The 11,188-nt window shown below is 36.0% G+C and overlaps 1 pseudogene; it reads right to left on the minus strand.

Annotated features, from left to right (window-relative positions):
• Positions 1-3,667: 3,667 nt before the first annotated feature.
• Positions 3,668-4,655, minus strand: LOC131276741 (olfactory receptor 7A10-like; annotated as a pseudogene).
• Positions 4,656-11,188: the final 6,533 nt, after the last annotated feature.

The following is an 11,188-nucleotide window of genomic DNA, read 5'->3' on the forward strand; positions in this document are numbered from 1 at the left end:
AAATTGAACCTCATTTCTACAGTCAGTCCAACAATTTTGACAAGGCTGTTAAGCTCACTCACCTGGGTCAGAACATGCTATTCCGTAAATGTTTCAGGGAGAACTGGATATACTTACCCAAAAGAAAGAAAGGAAACCCTGATTTCACAACTTACACAAAAACTAACTCAAAATAGATCAATGATTTAAATATCAAAACAGCAACCATAAAATTCCTAGAAGAAAATTTTGGAAAACATCTTCAAGATTTTGTGGTAGGTGGTAGTTTCTTAAATCTTATACCCAAAGCATGAGCACCAAAAAAAAAAAAAGTTGCATCCTCAAACTTCAGCACTTTTCAACCTCAAAAGACTTTGTCAAAATGTTGAAAAAGCAAGCAACACAGTGGGAGAAAATATTTGGAAATCGCATATCTGATAAGGGCTTAATACCCATTCTTTATAAGGGGATCATACAACTCAACAATAAAAAGAGAAAATATCTGATCAAAAATTGAGCAAAAAATTTGAAAAAAAATTTCCGAAGGAGAAATACAAATGCCAAAGAAAGCCATGAAAAAATGTTCAGTATTGCTAGAGGTTAGGGAAATGCAAATCAGAAGCACAATGAGATATCATTTAACAGCTGTTAGACTGCCTGCTATTAAAGTTGGAAAACTGTAAATGTTGGAGAGGATGTGGAGAGATATGAATACTTATTCAATGTTGATGGGAATGTAGAATCATACAGCCACTGTAGAGGACTGTTTGGCAGTTCCCTCAAAAGTTGAATATATATAGACTTGCCATAGTACCTGGCAATGCCATTCCTAGGTATATAAATAAAAGAATGGAAAGCAGTGAAATGAACAGATATCTGCACATCAATGTTCCTAGTTGTGTTATTCACAAAAACCAAAAAATGGAAACAACCCTGTTGTCCAACAACTGAAGAATGGATAAACACATTGTGGATTATACAAATGATAGAATATTGTGTAGCACTAAGAATAAATGAAGTTGTGAAACATGGAAATATGGATGAACCTGGAGGACATTATGTTGAGTGAAGCAAGCCTAACACCAAAGGGCAAATGCTTTATGATTGCCCTATTATGAATTAAATTTACCATGTGAAGTATAAATATACTATGAGAAATGAATATGAGTAGAATTGCATATATAAGACCATTTTTCTTTGACGCTGTACAAATGTAAGTATACAGTACAAATTATTAATATCATACAAAATAGCCCAAAACATTATAATAAGTGGAGACCAGAAACTATATATTGTATAATTTCATTTATATAAAATGTAATTATAATTCAATTCATAAAGATGCATGTACAGTAGTGGTTATGGAAATCTGAGTTAGGAATGATAAGTGATGTGGAGTGTTCCTTTCTTGTTTAATGAAATTGTTCTAAAATTTTTGAGATGATGAATATACAACACTGAGATAATACTAAAAACCATTGATTATACACTTTGGATAGAATAACTAGAAACATCAACTCTATGCTGTGGAGGAAATATAGAGAGATTGAGAGGTGTGGAATTCTCTTGTTTCCTCGTTTTTTATTAGAATTATTTAAATAATGAAAATGCTCTAATAATGATAAAAGTAGTAAATGCACAAATATGGGATTATTGCAAATACAGTTGATTGTAGAAATTGAATGAATTGTAAGTTTGTCAATATGTATCTACAAAATCGATTTTGACACTTTTTCAAAAAGTGGTTGCTTTGTCCTGGCAGCAACTGCAGTACACCTTTATCCTTCTGGTATCTCTGACAATTTTATAAATACCAAATTACATATATTAACTATTTTCCTTCTGAAAATTCAGGCAACTGTTTCTGACTTTAATACTGCTTCTAGAGAATACTATAAGAGAGACTATTTGATTCAAAATAAAACATGGGGCTTCAAATTTCAGGGAGTTCTGGATCACAGAGTGGTTCAACAAAGGCAATGCAGAAATACTGGTATGGGTTACCATTGACAGGGGATATATGGCTGACAGGGAGCTGTACAGAACGTATGTTCAGGGTGCATGGCAATGTTTGGATATACTCATAGTGGCAACAATTAAAAACCACAGCAGGGGGGGTACTGGGTTCCTGAACAGTGGTGCTCTGTCGTGGTCCTTAGGGGAGCAGCGACAGACTCCCAGGTGCAGCAGCGGGAACTGGGAGGGAGTGAGGGTTCAACAGTGAGCCCCTGACACTAATGACTATGCTTGTGAGCTGATAAGCCTAAAATAAGAACAAGGCCTAGAGCAGCATTGTGCCTGGGAATTTCCTCCTGTCAGCCTTCATGTTACACAAATGTGGCCAGTCTCGAAGCCAAACTCAGCATGTAAATGCAATGCCTTCCCCCCAGCGTGGGACATGACACCCGGGGATGAGCCTCCCTGGCACCGAGGGACCACTATCAACTACCAACTGATGATGCAACTGGAAAATGACCTCATACGGAAGGTTCAACGTGGTCAGCGGAATATCCCTGTCTACATAAAATAACATGACTTTAAAATGCTGTTTGACCTAATGTAAGGGGGAAATGGAAAGGAGAAATGAGTTTATATGTCTACGAGTCTCTAAAAAAGAGTCTGGAGGCTGTCAGAAGGATTGCCCTTATGCACAACTGAGCAGAGTCTGAGAGACAGATAAAGCAGATACAACCCCCAGATATCGGTTCCTTCGAGGGCTAAAGAGACCCATGGGAGTTATGGTCATGGCCAATGGGGTTAACTACCAGGTCAGATGGCCCCTCTTTGGAACTGGTGTTTATGTGTGATGAATCTGGACTCAGATGGGATCTCTCTTCATAAGACTTTCATGCTAATGTGCTCGAGGTGCAGTTAGTGTCGGGGTTTAAGATATATTTAGGGGATTTGAATCTCTGGACTGACAATGTGATAGCCAGGTCCTGAGCCTCAACAGACTCCAGCACCTACAATCTGACTTATTGGGCTCACCACACTCAGCTAAGATGGAGTTGAAGAAGGACAACCACCACACCATGCAGCCTAGAGTGATTACAACTGAAAGTGGGAGGATTGCATCCAGCATCCATGTGGAATCTGAGCCTCCTCTTGACATAGAGGTGCAATGGACACAACCAATCCAATGTCCACATAGAAAAGGTGGCATTGGATTGAGAAAAGTGGACATGATGGCTGATGGGTATGGGGAAAGGCAGGAAGAGATGAAAGGTGGAGGCGTCTTTGGGACATGGAGCTGCCCTGGATGGTGCTTCAGGGCAATCACTGGACATTGTAAATCCTCACAGGGCCCACTGGATGGAATGGGGGAGAGTATGGGCCATGATGTGGACCATTGACCATCAGGTGCAGAGGTGCCCAAAGATGTACTTGCCAAATGCAATGGATGTGTCATGATGATGGGAAGGAGTGTTGCTGGGGGGGGGGGGGGAGTGCTGGGGGGGGGGGAGTGGTGGGGGGGTGGTAGGGTTCAATGGGACCTCATATATATATTTTTTTAATGTAATATTATTACAAAGTCAATAAAAAAGTAAAAAAAAGTAAAAAAGTAAAATAAAATATGGAAGAAAGAGGTGGATTTGGTAAATAAAATTTAAAGAAGTAGAATGCTGAAAATTTGGCAAGTAACATATTTTTTTCTATACACTTATGAGAGTATCTAAATTTTGATCTCTCAGTTTTCAATTCTGTTAATCAGGGGCATTTTTCTAAATTTGAGACAAATGATTCTTTTATAGGAAGAGTGTTTGTCAGCTTTTTTAAAGGCAAGCTTTATGTCCTTGTTTCTAAGACTATAGATAAAGGGGTTCATCATGGGAGTGACCACCGTGTACATCACTGAGGCTATTCCATTTACCCTTGGGTTTTGAGTAGCAGCAGAACTAAGATACACTCCAAGACATGTACCATAAAACAAGGACGTTACTGAGAGGTGAGACCCACAAGTAGAAAAAGCTTTATGCTTTCCCCCAGGTGTTTGAAATTCTCAAAATGGAGGATACAATCTTAGAGTAAGAGAAAAGGATTCCAGTGAGTGGAATAACTCCCAGAAGTCCAAATGCAATATACAGCACTAATTCACTGAGGAAGGTGTCAGAACAAGCAAGTTGGATAACCTGATTAATTTCACAGAAAAAATGGGGGATTTCCAACACTGTACAAAAAGATAACCTCAAAACCATTAAGCCATGTAAAAGAGACACTAAAACACTCAATAACCAGCATGCCAGCAGCAGGAGTGCACAGAGTGGGTTCATGATGACTGTGTATTGCAGAGGGTGACAGATGGCCACAAAGCGGTCATAGGCCATCACAGTCAAGAGGAAGCTATCTAATTGTCCAAAAAGCATGAAAAAATACATCTGGATGATGCAGGTTTCATAGGTTATAATTTTACTTTCTGTCTGGAAGTTCAGTAGCATCTTTGGGACAGTGGTGGAGGTGAAACAGATATCTGTGAAAGACAAGTTAGAGAGGAAGAAATACGTGGGTGTGTGGAAGTGGGAGTCTGAGATGATGGCCAGGATGATGAGCAGGTTACCAATGAAAGTGACCATGTACATAATCAAGAACAGTCCAAAGAGAAATGGCTGCACTTCAGAATCTTCTGAGAGACCCAGGAGGATAAATTCTGAAACGTATGTTTGGTTTTCTCGTTCCATGTAGCTGATGATATTACTGGAAAAGAGAACAGAGAAATACAGATTTAGCCACAAGCAGGAAGCAGCAAATTCTCATAAGTTATAAAGTTTGCAAACTCATTAAGTTAATGATTTTTTATTACATAGATAGATAGATAGATTGATAGATAAAAAGAGAGAAAGAAAGAAAGAACCCTTTACGTGAATATACCAGGGAAAACAAATACTCCTTCATCTCATTCATGCTATTTCTAACTTGCTATCCTTGTCCATAATTGTGAACATTTTCTCACAGTAATACTTTACATTAAAATTTCTTTTAGAATTGATTATAATCAGTAAACATTTTGACTGCTCATTTTGTACCTTGTGAAGAAAACCTTGGGGTAATGGATATTAGTGATGTTTGCACAATATTCCGAATATAATTGATATTGCAAAATTTAATACTTGAAAATGAATAAAAAGGAAAATATTAAGTTTTATATAAGTTAGTTCAATAAAAAGATGAAAGTAATTAATTAAATGATTAGAGGTAATCTGGTTTAAGTAAAATAGACACTGTATTATAAAGATGTGGTTTCTTTCCAAACTGATCTTTTTTAAAAAAGAATCCTAGATCACACGTATTGTTACATTAAAAAATATGAGGTTCCCATATACCCCAATCCCCACACCTTCCACTCCTCCCACATCAACGACTTCTTTCATTAGTGTGGTGCATTCATTGCATTTGATGAATACATTTTGGAGCACTGCTACACAGCATGCATTACAGATTGTTTTGCAGTTTACAGTCTCTCCCAATGCATTCAGTCCAACCTGATCTTATGTTCAACTCATTCCAGGTCTAAATGCTAGCAAATAATTTTTAGGATATTGAAAAATTAATTGTAAAATTCACATGGAAGTATAAAAAACATAGAAAACTAATATAATACTAAAGAAGATAATGAAAGTTTTAGGAAATATTTTACTTGATACTTCCTAGCTAACCTAAACAATACTGAAGAAAAAGAATGTTGTTCTTCACACTAACTGCTATCAAGATATACAATAATAAAGTGATTAAACACTATTGCCTTGTTGAAATAAACATATAAACTAATGTTAGAGAGCCGCGAAATAGATACACACAAATGCCGTCTGGTTATCTGTGACAATGAGAAAAGTCAATTCGAAGGAGAAAGCATAGGCTTTTTAGCAAATTTTGATGGAACAATGGCATGCAAATGTGCAGACTTAAAGGAAATTAGACACAGATTGTATATATTACATAAATTAACTCAATGTGAATGACACAATTATATGTAAAATGTGAAGTATGAAATTTCTAGAAGGAAACATAAATGAAAATGAAGTGTCATTGGTTTGTCGATGAGTGTTCAGTTATAGCAGCCAAAAGACTATGCATGGTAAAAGAAACTGTGTAAGTTATACATTTTTAAAATGCAAAACATCTCTTCTGTGAAAGTCATTGGTAAGGGAATGAAAAGAGAATCAATAGACTTGGCAAAAATATTTGCAAAACACATACAAATTATTTGTATTAAAAATAGACAGAACACTTAACACACAACAATAAGAATGCAGACAGCCTTTTAAAAATGGGCAAAATATCTAAGCAGAATCTTAACCAAGAACATGCATAATTGTCAAATAAACATATGCCAAAAGATGCTCAAAACTATTTGTCATTAATGAAATGTAAAATTAAAACTGCAATGATATATTATCACATGCTTATTAAAATAAATAAACACCTAAACACGGACAATAGTAATAGCTTATGATGATATCAAGCAATATAAGTGTCATTCGTTGCTAGTGAAAATACAAAATAAACCAAATGTTAAAGACAGAAGACAGTTGAGCAATTTCTTTTAAAACTAAACCCAATTTTACCATATAACCCAGCAATCATCCTCATAGTTATAGATGGAGCTTATTTGAAAACACAATTCCCCACACAAAAAAACACATATGAATTTTTATAGGAATTTTATTTATACTCTCCAAAACCTGAAAGCAATGAAGTTTTACTTCAGTAAGTGAGTAGAGAAACACACTGTGCTGTATCTCTTAAAGAGGAATATTAGTCAATGATAAAAATGAAACAGTCCATCCAGTTACAAAAGAAAGGCTGAATCTCAAATGATTCATGTTAAAGAAACTACCTAAAAATGCTCTCTCTCTATATTATATATATATATATATATATATATATATATATATATATATATATATATATATATATAATTCCAATTACATGACCTGGATAAGGCAGAAGAACCGAAAATAGAATGGTTGTGAGGGATTTAAGGAGAGAGGAGGAAGGTTGAAAAGGTGAAGTATACAAGAGCTGTTAGATGTGTGAAACTATTCTGTACAATATTTTAATTGTCAAACAATGATATTGTGCACTTGTAAAAACAAATTGAACATGACAATACAAGGAGTAAATGTTAATGTATGAAAAATATATATTCAATAGTTCAAGAGAATTCTATGATCAAATGCAAAATGTTCAAAAACAACCTAACTGTATTACAGTCTATGACATACAATCTTGGAAGTTTATGCAGGAAAAAGCTGCTGAAATAGTAATAATGGATATGAATGGAGTCTGTAAAATGAAGTGAATGGATACTGTGTGTTAGTACTATACTCTAGTTATAGAGTTATATCCCCCCATGATTTGGGTTAACAACTCTTCTAATTCTATATATGTTCACTGATATCAAGCAGTGAAGTAAATGTCTAACAGATGGAAGGAATATGTTTCTCACTGTGGAATGGGAGATTACAGGTAAACAAAGGGAGGAAGCTGGACTGTATTATGTGGTCATGGTTTACAGTTAGACAATTAGTATGAACTCGTGAATGTGAATAGAGATAGAGAGGCTTGCACATTGAAATATTTAGATATATGTATATACACATTTTAGTGCACACACATATATTTCCTTACAGTCTCGACGGGTATGATCAGTAGCATGGTGCATATAAATCACAAACATTGGACATTAACACAATTCTCTAAGAAGAGCTCTCTGGCTGTAATAACTGATTGCAGTATTGTGAATAGAATTGTACAAGAAGGGCCTGGACAACTTCCAATACCAGAAATTAAACAAGAGCTAAAATAAAACGCCCAATTGTGGGTATAATATCAAATGTACTGATGGCATGAAGGAAAGAGCCTCTATGGCCAACATTGGAAGAAACAGATTAAGAAAAATGTTATATTGTATTACAGCTCAAAGTATAAAATAAATGTCATGAGTAAATACTGAGAGAAACAAATAGTTGATTAAATAACTAAGAGGCAACTACCCATGCAGAAGAATTTCAATAAGTTATGTAGACATTGCATGCTCAAGGATGTGGAGCATAAATGCACTCCTGAATGTGGGCTTCACATAGTGAATTGTTTTCACAGGTGATATAGGGAAAGGCAGAGAACTGAGGAAATTTTTGTAGGAAAATCTCAAAACACTGTTGATCAAAGTTATCATCGAAGGTGATAAATCATATTGGTAAGATGCAACCTGGATATGATGTGATGAAAATGGCACTTTATCTCCGGAGTTTTCCTTGTAAAAATAATTATAATCTCAGCTTGAGAAGAACATCATACAAATTCCAAATGAGGGATACATTTAAAAAGACCTTTCCCAGACTTCTCAAAACTATCCAGTCATGAAAACTGAGAAGTTGTCCCCATCACAAAGGAAGTAAGAATTTATGACAAGTAAATGTAATTTTTGTTGTGGGAAACTGGCTTATCTGTTCCCTATTTGTTGCACTTGTCCCCAGTTATTGTAAACATTGCCATGCTGATGAGGAACACCTGCTTTGGAGTTCCTAATAAAGATGATGTGGAAACTAGGGTCAAGGCTCTCAGTTCCAGAAGCTGTGAGCCCCCTGGTTCCATCCTTGGTTCCTCTCTCGTGTTTCTCTTTGTCCTTTATTTCTGTAAGTTCTGCACCACCTTTCCTTCAAACAAACCTATTGCTGAGCTGGTCCTCAGCAACAGGCACCCAATGTGGGGCCCGAATGGAAAAAGGCTCATTTGGGTGAAACTAAAATTTGGTGTAATAGCATAAAGCCCAGAGGGGCACAGAAAGCATTCCAAGTCCTCAATAAGTAATGACACTCTGGTGTGGTTTTGCAGGGTTATGACTGGAAACAGAGACAGTTCAACAAAATATCACCCATATTTATGTCTCTTGAAACAACTTCTAAAAGGAAAAGGAGCTAAGGTCATAGAGGCTTGTATTTTGGAACTCTTACAGATTATAGAACAATATTGCTCATGCTTCCTAACAATAGGGAGTTTAGAATTAGGAGCCTGGGAAAAAAGGGAAAAGTGTTAGAAAAATTACCTGTATGAGGTGTTCTGCTCCTATTACTATCTCGCCCACTTTGATTATAATTAAATCTGTTTTAGAACCTTTGCAAACAGAAGAGGATGAAGATAGAGAATGTCAGGAAATGCCTCCCATTATCTTGCCTTCAGCTCCTTCATTAAATGACTTTAGAAAATCATTTTTCCACAACAATCATTATTTTGTATGGGAGTTGGCAGTAATAGGAGGAAAGGGGTGAGCAATTTTGGAGACTCTACTATTCTTGAATTTTTAAATATATTTAATACTGTTTTAAATTATAGTTTATGAGGAAATAAAAGTATTGATGAAATGCAAAATCCTAGGTGTATCAAACTCCAAGTCATTCCAAACACAATTCCAAGTCTTGGATGAGAATATCACACTGCTGAGAGTCTGCCATTCTTTGTCAATTTAGAACAGAATGGTGAAGCCAATTCATAAAATAATTGAATAAAACAATGAATATAAAATATCTGACATTGTGCTTAGATTTAATAGGGAATATTTTAAAATACTGATTAAACCTCACACAGACTCAACCCCAAATTTCCTTCTCCATGTCTACTGTGCTGTTTCCAGTCCTCATCATCTCTCTGGTGTTTTGACAACTGAAATATTCACATGATCCATAGAGAGATTTTGACAGGGTTACACTATGAACAAAATCGTCTAAAACAGCTGCATTAATGCTCCAAAAACTTCAAACATGAAGATACATATTTGGGACAAAACACAAGGCTCTCTGTTATGTGGCTGCTGCCAAACTTGTCTGATTATGTTCCACTTTTCCCTCCCTTTCACTTCAATGATCATTAAATAAATGAAGTATTTTTTAAAATTTAATTTAATTTTATTTGTTTATTTTACATGTTACATCAAAAAATATAAGAGGCTCCCATATACCCCACATCCCCCTCACCTCACTCCTCTCACAACAACCGCTTTCATGACTGTGGCACATTCATTGCATTTGGTGAATACATTTTGGAGCACTACTGCATCACATAGAGATTAGTTTACATTGTAGTTTACACTTTCCCCCAATCCATTCAGTGGGTTATGGCAGGATATATAATGTCCAGCAACTGTCCTTGAAATGTCATATAGGACAACTGCAAGTCCTGAAAATGCCCCCACCTCACATCTCTTCTTCGCTCTCTGCCCTCAGCAACTACTGCGGCTACTTTTTCCATATCAATCTACATATTCTTCATTACTAGTCACAATAGTTTCATAGTAGAATATCAGTAAGTCCACTCTAACCCATATTTTATTCCTCCATCCTGTGGGCCTTGGGATGGTGCTTTTAAACCCTCACCATACCGTAAGGTTGAATGATCCCATATTATTGTCCTTGTTATTTCTTCTTGTTCTGGTTCTAACAAATTGTCCTCCTGGACTTACTCCAATTCCTAATTGAAACCTCAGTACAATTGGCAGCTTCCTTGTGAAGTTTTCACTAACCTCTACAAGGTACATTCAAAGATTTGGATCCGCTTCACCAAGATTTCCAGAAATCTCAGGGTATTGCATGTACTCATTTGAATATGCCTTATGATTTTGAGATGTAATTTCCTTGATACAAAGAAAAATGACATGTCATTTTTATCCCAGCATGATATTTAGTGCCTGCCTTGAAGTATTTGCTGACTAAATGCTGAATGTCTAAAAGAAGAATTGAATGAATGTGGTTACATAGGTAGTTCCTATAATTGTAGAATAAGAAGAAATAGTGAAACAAGGAAAATTCTGCTGAAAGAAGGAAACCCAGTGAATGAGTGCTAATGCATTTTTTCCTTGAGTCTAAGGTGAGACTTAGAGACTAGACAGATTGGGAAAAAAATTTATTTTAGTGTACCCATTATCTCCCTCCACAATCAGACTTTTAAAGTAGGCAGGGCATTGTATAATTGAGCTTGCTTTACATATGTACCCAGTTGCTGCCCTAAAATTACTACCAATAAAAGAGGTTCATAGAGTCATAATAAATTTACCCAGTACCTGTGAAGTTACTGTGATTCAAAGTGAAGTTATCAGAGAAGGTCTTAGTTCACCCAATGCAGATTCTTCCTCAATTGATGAGTGAAGTTGGAAATCCTGCTCCCAGGAATGGCAGAGAGATGGAACCACTCATGAAATCTCTACAAGACACAATTGTGT

Source organism: Dasypus novemcinctus, chromosome 30 (assembly GCF_030445035.2).
Source record: "Dasypus novemcinctus isolate mDasNov1 chromosome 30, mDasNov1.1.hap2, whole genome shotgun sequence".
Taxonomy (NCBI): domain Eukaryota; kingdom Metazoa; phylum Chordata; class Mammalia; order Cingulata; family Dasypodidae; genus Dasypus; species Dasypus novemcinctus.